Source organism: Crinia signifera, chromosome 2, assembly GCF_055691185.1.
Source record: "Crinia signifera chromosome 2, ASM5569118v1, whole genome shotgun sequence".
Classification (NCBI taxonomy): Eukaryota; Metazoa; Chordata; class Amphibia; order Anura; family Myobatrachidae; genus Crinia; species Crinia signifera.
Window position 1 is genome coordinate 30,372,772 of NC_139218.1, and position 9,018 is coordinate 30,381,789.

Consider the following 9,018-nt stretch of genomic DNA (forward strand, 5'->3'; position numbering starts at 1 on the left):
AACAGAAATAAACACAATTATATATTATATAATGATCAATCGTGTTTTGGGGGTTTTCAATCATGAATTCCGACTGTCGGAAATGTTTCCGACAGTCGGAATCCTGCTCTTTCTTTATGACAGTCATAATCATATTAAACCTTCTACCGCACAGGTTCTCAAATACTGTCCTCAGTACCCCACACAGTTTGTTTCCAAGTCACCTGTGGATTTAAAAATTGTGGCAGTTGGTGATACAAAGCGCACACTGCTGGGTGACCTGGAAATTGTGAACTGTGTGGGATATTCAGGGTGGTTTGTATGGGGAGGTTTGAGGGTGCAGGACCCTATCTATGAGGTTAACTTGACGTTTGATAGGAAGGCAAATAATACTTTCCAAATTTATACCAAAAACCTTGCATATGGTGTATCATTATTCCATTATTTAACATTGCAATGGCTGTCTTGTTTCTGTGTTGTAGCATTAAGGTCCAGATGTATCAAGTTTCAAAAGTGATAAAATGGAGAGTGATAAACAGTCAGCCAATCAGCTCCTACCTGTCATGTCACAGGCTGGGTTTGAAAAATGACAGATAGGAGCTGATTGGCTGGCTGTTTATCACTCTCCATTTTATCACTTTTGAAGCTTGATACATCTGGCCCCTACTCCCAGCTAGATATCACATCCATTAATACAAGTAGCTAGGGTGTGCAGTCCAGCCCCCCCCTGCCCTCAATAAAGTTAAAATGTCAACATCATTGATGTCAACACCAGCAAAAGTGTTGACACCATACATGTTGACATTGTCATAATGTCAACATATCTAATAGGGTTAGTGTTAGGATCACCATTAGGTGTTAGGGTTAGCATTATGGTTACCATTAGGGTAATCGTTGAGTTTACCAATAGTTTTAGGGTTATCATTGGGGTTCACAGTAGGATTAACATTAGCGTTACACCGCCCATTCGGGTTATGGGATAACATTAGGGTTAGGTAAATAATGAAACAAAAACTCCACAGAATGATACTGAGCGCTGATTAGCTATTCAGTGCTGCTGCTGTGCTAATAGGGGGATTACCATAAACCCCTAATTAAAGTTGAGAACAAGAAAAAAGGAAGTACAGCGCTGCACTGAATAAATGAGAAATATTTAATAAAAATTAATCATGATAAAATACATTAGTACATTTCATATTACACACAAGACACACAAACATTAAACAAACAATCTCCTTTTAGAGTTGGAACTGGTTAGTGTTTGTTAGTTTTCAGCAATTGCATATACTTTTTGCTCTATATATGAGCCAGTTAGCAGGTGTTAGAGAGTTCAAGTCCCCACAAAATGTGCACATATACTGTGGTTTGATACTTAATTGTATTCCAGGGGTGTCTGTGGCTTGCAGTCTCAGCGATGGCTTTCTCCGACCGTTTGCGCTGTGGTCATATCCGAGATAATTGCAATCTGCTGGGTTCAATAGCAGCCTGGTGGTCCCCTCAACGCGTTTCTCCGCCTTACACGATCAGCGGCTTCCTCAGGAGTAGTGTATATACCGCAAACGGTCGGAGAAAGCCATCGCTGAGACTGCAAGCCACAGACACCCCTGGAATACAATTAAGTATCAAACCACAGTATATGTGCACATTTTGTGGGGACTTGAACTCTCTAACACCTGCTAACTGGCTCATATATAGAGCAAAAAGTATATGCAATTGCTGAAAACTAACAAACACTAACCAGTTCCAACTCTAAAAGGAGATTGTTTGTTTAATGTTTGTGTGTCTTGTGTGTAATATGAAATGTACTAATGTATTTTATCATGATTAATTTTTATTAAATATTTCTCATTTATTCAGTGCAGCGCTGTACTTCCTTTTTTCTTGTTCTCAAATAATGAAACAAGTATGTTGACATTTTAACAGTGTTGACATGCTGAATGTTGGCCTGTTGCACAATCCATACATCCCAACAGGACCTATTCCAGGCGGGACAAAATGCTCTCTCCCTTGGCTTCTTTCTTATGTTATAATTGCTATCACCTGCATTGAAACACCTTTCTTATCAATTCAATAGCTCAACACAGGTGAAACCTGTCCAGGTAGAGAGCATTGTGGTGCCACTGATGGCCGTCTAGGCTCTGTGTAGTTCGGCGGGTATGTTTTTCCTATGTGATCACTGTACTGTACCTGCTTGGTTTGTTGCCTGTCTGGCTGTTGCGGCGACCAGTGGCGCCGCTGATGGGCGCCTAGGCGCTGTGCAGCTCAGCAGGTATGTGTTCCCTGTGTGATAACTGTCCTGTCTCTGCTTATATTGCTACCTACCTGGCTGCTACAACGACCAGTGGCGCCGCTGATGGCTACCTAGGCGCTGTGCAGCTCAGTGAATATATGTTCTCTGTGTCTTTTACCCCCCAGGGTACATCTAGCGTATAACTCTATATGTTATGTATATATGTACTGTTACCTTACCGGCTGTTGCACAGCAATCCAAACCAACTTCTTAGTATATGCAAGTATACCGGGCCAATAAAGCTGATTCTGATTTGTCTTTCCTGGAATGGGTCATGTTGAGAGAGCCTCACAATTTAAGATACCCCCCCCCCCCCCCCCCCCCTCCACCACCACCACCTTCTCCCAGGGCCCCACTATCTTAACCTTATCCTTTTTTTGGGTGCAATATTTAGCTAAACTTCAATGAATTGACTTGGCTGTAATTGTAGTTATTTTACTAACAGATATTTTTAAGATCTCTCTCAGCAACTTTGACCCTCAAAGGGTTAAGTGCCCCAGGGCACTGCCAAGGCTCAATCTGCCCCTGCCCATAGAATTACATTAATGTATAGACACATTTTCATTGCACACTAACTCTCTTTTCTTAGTTAAGACAAGTGCATGATGTATCGCTAACCAGAAGCCTATCTTTAAGATATTGCATGAATTTGCTATAACCTTGTGCCAACAGCTTTCAAAAATAACCTGCGAGTCTTATCACACCATTAAAATGATTAGCAAAGGCTATCGTTATATACTGTACCTTGAACATCTGTCCATTAGCACGCCCTTCTAAGCCTCGGTACAGTTATAACACTTCATAATATCGTCAGATAGTAATGCTAAAATAGATATTACAATGCAGTTCTATGAAGTGTTTTCTGCACTCACTTGTAGGCACTACTGAACAAGTGATAAGAAGAGTCTGGCTTATATTGGGATCAGAATTACTGGACAACAGTGCTTACGTACGGGACTCCAGAGAACTTCTGAAGTACAAAGTAGTCTTATGGGAAAATGATAAAACGCATTATCAAGTTCGGACCCCGTAGATACTCTTTAATGTTTTTCACCTAGATACGGTATACATGTGCAGAGTGGTTTTGTTGTCTTATTATCTCAGGAAAAGTATACGGCCAACCAATTGTTTTACGTCAGAGAAAGCCACAGAGGTCACGCCGTCCCTGTGGAACCTATAAAAAAGTCTCTTTCCCAAGTTAATTGTTTCATTGACTTTTTATTACAAGAAAACTTGTAGGGGGGATTTTTCTATTAACACCTGCGGCAAATTGGGCTAAAAACACAATTAAGTGCAATATTTGAATATTATATAAACATTGACTTTTTTTTACTAGTTCGAGTTTCTTAGCAAACAGCCATGAAATCCCCCATTGTTTGTTCTATATTGTGACTTAATGTTATGTATAATGTGAAACAATGCATTTTTTTTATAGAATCTATGCCAGTTTTGTAATTGTTTGATTTTCAATGGGCAACATCTGGTTTGTAAACCGACATTTATATTCCGAAATTTAAAAAAAAAACTCGTAGGTGTTGTGGTGATTTTTTTCCCCATACTATTATGATTGAATTTCATGGGCTTGTAAAGCAGGAAATTTAATCCATTACATCGGATCATTGTTTTTTTTTAAATAAAAAATCTAGATACTCACTTGCAGCATAAGAGTCAGATTAACACACAATACAGGGGCGTAAAGTGGCGTGACTCTCCCTGAATTCCCATCTTAGGTTTCACTTCGATACCGTGTCAAAACTGAAAATCAGAGAATATCCATTTTCAATAACACAATACTTTTTATGATTATGTTTTGTCCACAACAAATTACAGACTATTGCTCTAAGTTTAAATCCAACATTTTCTGGTAGACTTCATTACTCACAGGGGGTCATTCAGGTGCGGTTGATATCATGTGCAAAGTACCGATATTACAGTTATGTTATATACATTATATTGCACAAGACTGTGATGTATGGGGTCCAGTGGTGGTTTTTACTTATGGGCTGCAGGACTTCAGATCCCCAGGTAAAATCCATCACTGTGCCCTGAATAAGTGAAGCCAAATGGCTTCACTGTGACTGGCAGTGACTTCCTATTGGAAGCCCAACTTGCCAGTCACCCAAGGCAGTCCCATTGGGAGGTGTTCTCTTCCTTCCAGTTTGCTCTTTATGGGCTGGTTTGGCTGCAGCCCATAGAATCCGGGGTATTCACATCTGCTGGCATGGAAGGCGATGGGGAGGAGGAGTTAACAAGGACCTCCCTTGTCAGAACATCCAGGATGAGCTAGGGGATCGTTAACGATATGTAGTGTACACATTAGGCAATATAGTAAAATATATCACTCAGAAGGGCCCTTCTGGGGGATATCTTTTACTCTATTGCCTAGTGTGTATAGGTCTTAAGACATGACTGTATCCCTAGCTTAAATGATATGGGATATTGTTGCAGATGTATTAAGCCTTAACAAGAGATAAATGCAAGGGTGATAAGGAGAGATGAACGTCCAGCCAATGACCTGCCAACTGCCATGTTACAGGCTGTGTTTGAAAAAAGTCAGTAAGGAGGTGATTGGCTGGATCTCTCTTTATCATCCTTGCGTTAATCTCTTGTTAAGGCTTAATACATCTGCCCCACTATTACCATTTTTTTCCCCTTTACAATTCATCTATAGTACTTCAGAAGAAATATTCTTGTTATCCAGTATTCTTAAGCTGGACATACACTAGGTTAACAGCTCAGGACTTTCCCGGGAGGCAGGATCAAATGTTAAATATCACATGCGGTCCTTTTACAGGCCATATGTAGTCCCAGCCAAGCCTGCCCGGCGTAGAAGCAATACAGCAAATCACTTCTGGCAGGATCCGGTGCATAACATCGCCTTAGACATGCTGTGAATCACATTAATTGCTGCAATCGCATGAAAAGAGCCCAAATTGCATGTGAATCGCCCCAGTGTTTGGGGGCCTTTAGCGCTACTCTACTTTATAAATTGTCCAACCATAACTCATTGGAACAGAATCCCAAACTGCGTGGTCTCCGTACATTTTAGAATGTTCCTTTTCTCTATACACAAATATGATACATATTGGGTTCATTGGTATCATAAAAGCTAGATGAAGCCACCACTGTTCTACTGGTTGGTGGAACACTCATAGGGGTATATTTACTAAGATGGGAGTTGCCAACGGCAACCAATCAGATTCTGTCATTTATATTCTAGAATGTACTAAATAGATAAGAAGTAGAATACGATTGGTTGTTATTGGCAATATCCCATATTCAACAGAACTCCCAGCTTAGTAAATGTACCCTATAGTAGCTTTAGAAAGTATTTTGGGCTCCTGGCTAGAAGAAATAAGAGGTGATTTAACACCTGGAGTGGTGGGTTTTTCTGGGACAGGACAAACCTATCAGGGCAGGTTTGTCCTGCCCTAGAAGAACCCACCACAGAACTTAGGTGCAGCCCCTCCATTGCCGCCCCCCCCCCCCGTTCTCACCGCTATCCAGTGCCAACTCCCCACCCCAGAATGCCGAGGATGTTCGGGGCGGCTCGGGCGGCTGAACTCCCGAGCAGCCTTGAACTTTCCCAAGCAGGGCCTGCCGCCGGTGCCTCTTCATTGCTGCGAATGGTGGCCGGTGCAGTGGCAGGGGATCCCTGGCGTGCAATCGGCAAGATGATGAGTCAGGAATGGCTGGGGGGGCGACAGAGGGGTGGAGGAGCGACAGGGGAGGAGGGTGCTTCTAGAGGTCTTTTTTTTTACTTAAACTTGCATAATAACCATATTGATGGTATGCCCTGAAATTTTCCGGGCTCCTGCAAAGTGGTTAATGCAATGCTAGCCAAACAGGGTCCCAACTGAACATATGTACAGCACATATAGGGGCCAATTCAGATTTGTTCATGCAGATCCAATTTCAACCCATCTTCCAGTGATGGGAGTCTCATTAGGCCCCAGCTGCACGAGCTTTCAGTTAATTTTACCTTGCAGCCTGATTGACAGGCCGGCAGCGTTCTGGGTCGGATCCCCGAGGATTCATGGGCTTTCCCACAAAAATGGTGGCAACACCCATAGAAACGCTGATCTGGCCCCAACAAATGCAGGAGTTCCCCTGCCTGCTCAGGATTGGCGCATGATGTCGGAATCCACCCTGAATTCGCGCTGCTACAAGCAGCCGCCGAGTGACTCCTGGGTCACACTGCGGCTACGAGCTCCGGACAGAGGAGGAAAAATACTTTAATGGTAAGTAACCATCAAAAGATTTCTCCTCTGTGCTAGCTCTAGCTAAGTGTACCTTTGCCCATCCCTTTGCAGCCCTGCACAGGGGCTCGCACGGTGGGGGGGGGGGGGGGGGTGTGCGATTACCGTGTTAACCAGCTAGCCTGGCTCCGAGCACACGCAGCCTAGCGAGCAGGTCTGAATGGGAACAATAAAAACCCATCTCTTTTCTTCACGGTGCACGGTGTTAAAAATATTAAATTTTAAATAAATAAATAAACAATATATGTTAAAAATATTTTTTTTCTTTTTAATAAAGCTTTTTTATATTTTTCTTTTATAGGGCATCTGCTATTTTCATGATGATAATAGAGGACAGTTGACAGTACAGGTACCGTACGTTCTTCTTAAATTTGCAGTAATTAAGTGTACCATTCATTGCATGGGGGAGCTACCGCGTCAGAGCACCAATAACGCCCATCACAAACACACACATCAACACCCTGGCAAAAACACCCATTTTGGCAAAATTTGGGAATCTTCTCCCTCTCTACTGCCAACAAATAGAAAGAACATAATGAAGGGAACAAAAGATTATGTACAATTTTGAATGACGTCAAATCTCCAACTGCCAATAACATGTTTTCTTGCTTGTTCCCAGCTAGGCTCACTCTTCTCGGTATACATGAAGCAAGTGATTAATCCCTGCTGCTACGCCGCATTAGCGATATTAGTGAAGCTAAACCAGGTTTTGCTGAATATTTTTTTATTCGGTAGAATTTCTGTTCCCCTGAGATGCAATAATCATGTTAGCGCTGTGTTCTTATAACCACTTCATTTCTCAGTTACGATGATGTCGCTTCCGAAGCATTTGCCCATGTCTGCTGCAGTGCATTTCTGTCTTAGGAGTACGCCAGGGAACAGAAACCATCTCACAAATGCAGACGGCTTAATGGGAACTACATTCTGCAGGCAGAAAGCAACTAATGTGATAATGTTCCATGACAAGCTGTTATGTAGACGTTGGCTTAAGTACATATTTGTGGTCTTTGGCATATTATTGTATTGTTCGAAGCATAATCAAATATTCAATAAAGCAAATATTTGTAATTAATAGGTAAATTAAATGAGCTTCAGGTTACCGAATTCAACTATAAACTAAACAGCAAATATGACCTCCCCAAACAGAAAATCAGCTCCCTGCATTGTGTGAATTTAATAAAGGAAAAATTGCTCGTTAAGGGCTAATTCTCAGCTGGGAAAAAAGCCAATTGTATAAGTATGTTTATTTTTTATTTTGCATGCAGGGAAAATACTGGCTGGTTTTCCACGTAGCCCACAAATGCTGGACATATTTTTTTTTTAACACTGCTAAATGATGCATGTCCCATTCTCGTTGAATTGACTTGATTGCAGCACAAAAACCATGTGCGCTGCAGCTGGGGCTGATGTTACATGTGCAGAGAGAGCATACTTACATACCCTCCCCGAATGGGCCGAAAATCTGGTCCCCCTTCTGGCCTCCGGGACAAGTGGACAAGACTACCGCATATAGCGCCCCCCCCCCCCCCCCCGCATCAGCCCCCCGCATCAGCCCCCGCACCTACCACCTCTGCTGGTCAAATCTCTTCGAAAATCAAGTCATTTAGTACCACCCCCTCCCCCCTAAGAGCCACAAATAGCGACATTCTACCAAAATCAGTGGGGCTTAACTCCTTCAGTAGTGATTTTTTTTTTGGTACTCTTTACCTAGCACGGCGCCCACGATGTCCATCGCGGTCATCGGAGGTAAAAAAATCGCGGGCATCGCGGCCATCGCATGCACTAAAAAAACGGGTGCGACGCGATGCACGCGATGACCGCGATTTCCCATAGGGATCAATGTTAAAAGTGTGATTGGACGCGATTTTACTGTTCAATGCCTCAATGCCCGCGATTTTTCCATAGGAAACAATGTTAAATGGGCCACAGAGCCCTAATAGTCCCCCTGAAGTCTGAAATGGCCCCCACAATTGTTAACGCCACCCCACGATCAACGTGAACCCGAAGTGTGGCGAGCGCAGCGAGCCCGCGAGGGGTGGCGGTATGCGTCCTCCGACCTTTTCATACCCCCACTATCCACGTCGGCGTGGAGTTGAGAATAGAATAGTGTGGCGAGCGCAGCGAGCTACCGAGCCTGAAGCGTGGCGAGCGTAGCGAGCCCCGCGAGGGGCCACGGATACCTGTGAAGCCCGCGAAGGGACGCGTTTACCTGTGAAGGTATCCGCGTCCCCTCGCGGGGCTCGCTGCGCTCGCCACGCTTCGGGCTCGGTGGCTCGCTGCGCTTGCCACACTATTCTATTCTCAACTTCACGCCGACGTGGATAGTGGGGGTATTAAAAGGACGGAGGACGCGTACCGCCGCCCCTCGCGGGCTCGCTACGCTCGCCACGCTTCGGGTTCACGTTGATCGTGGGGTGGCGTTAACAATTGTGGGGGCCATTTCAGACTTCAGGGGGACTATTTGGGCTCTGTGGCCCATTTAACATTGTT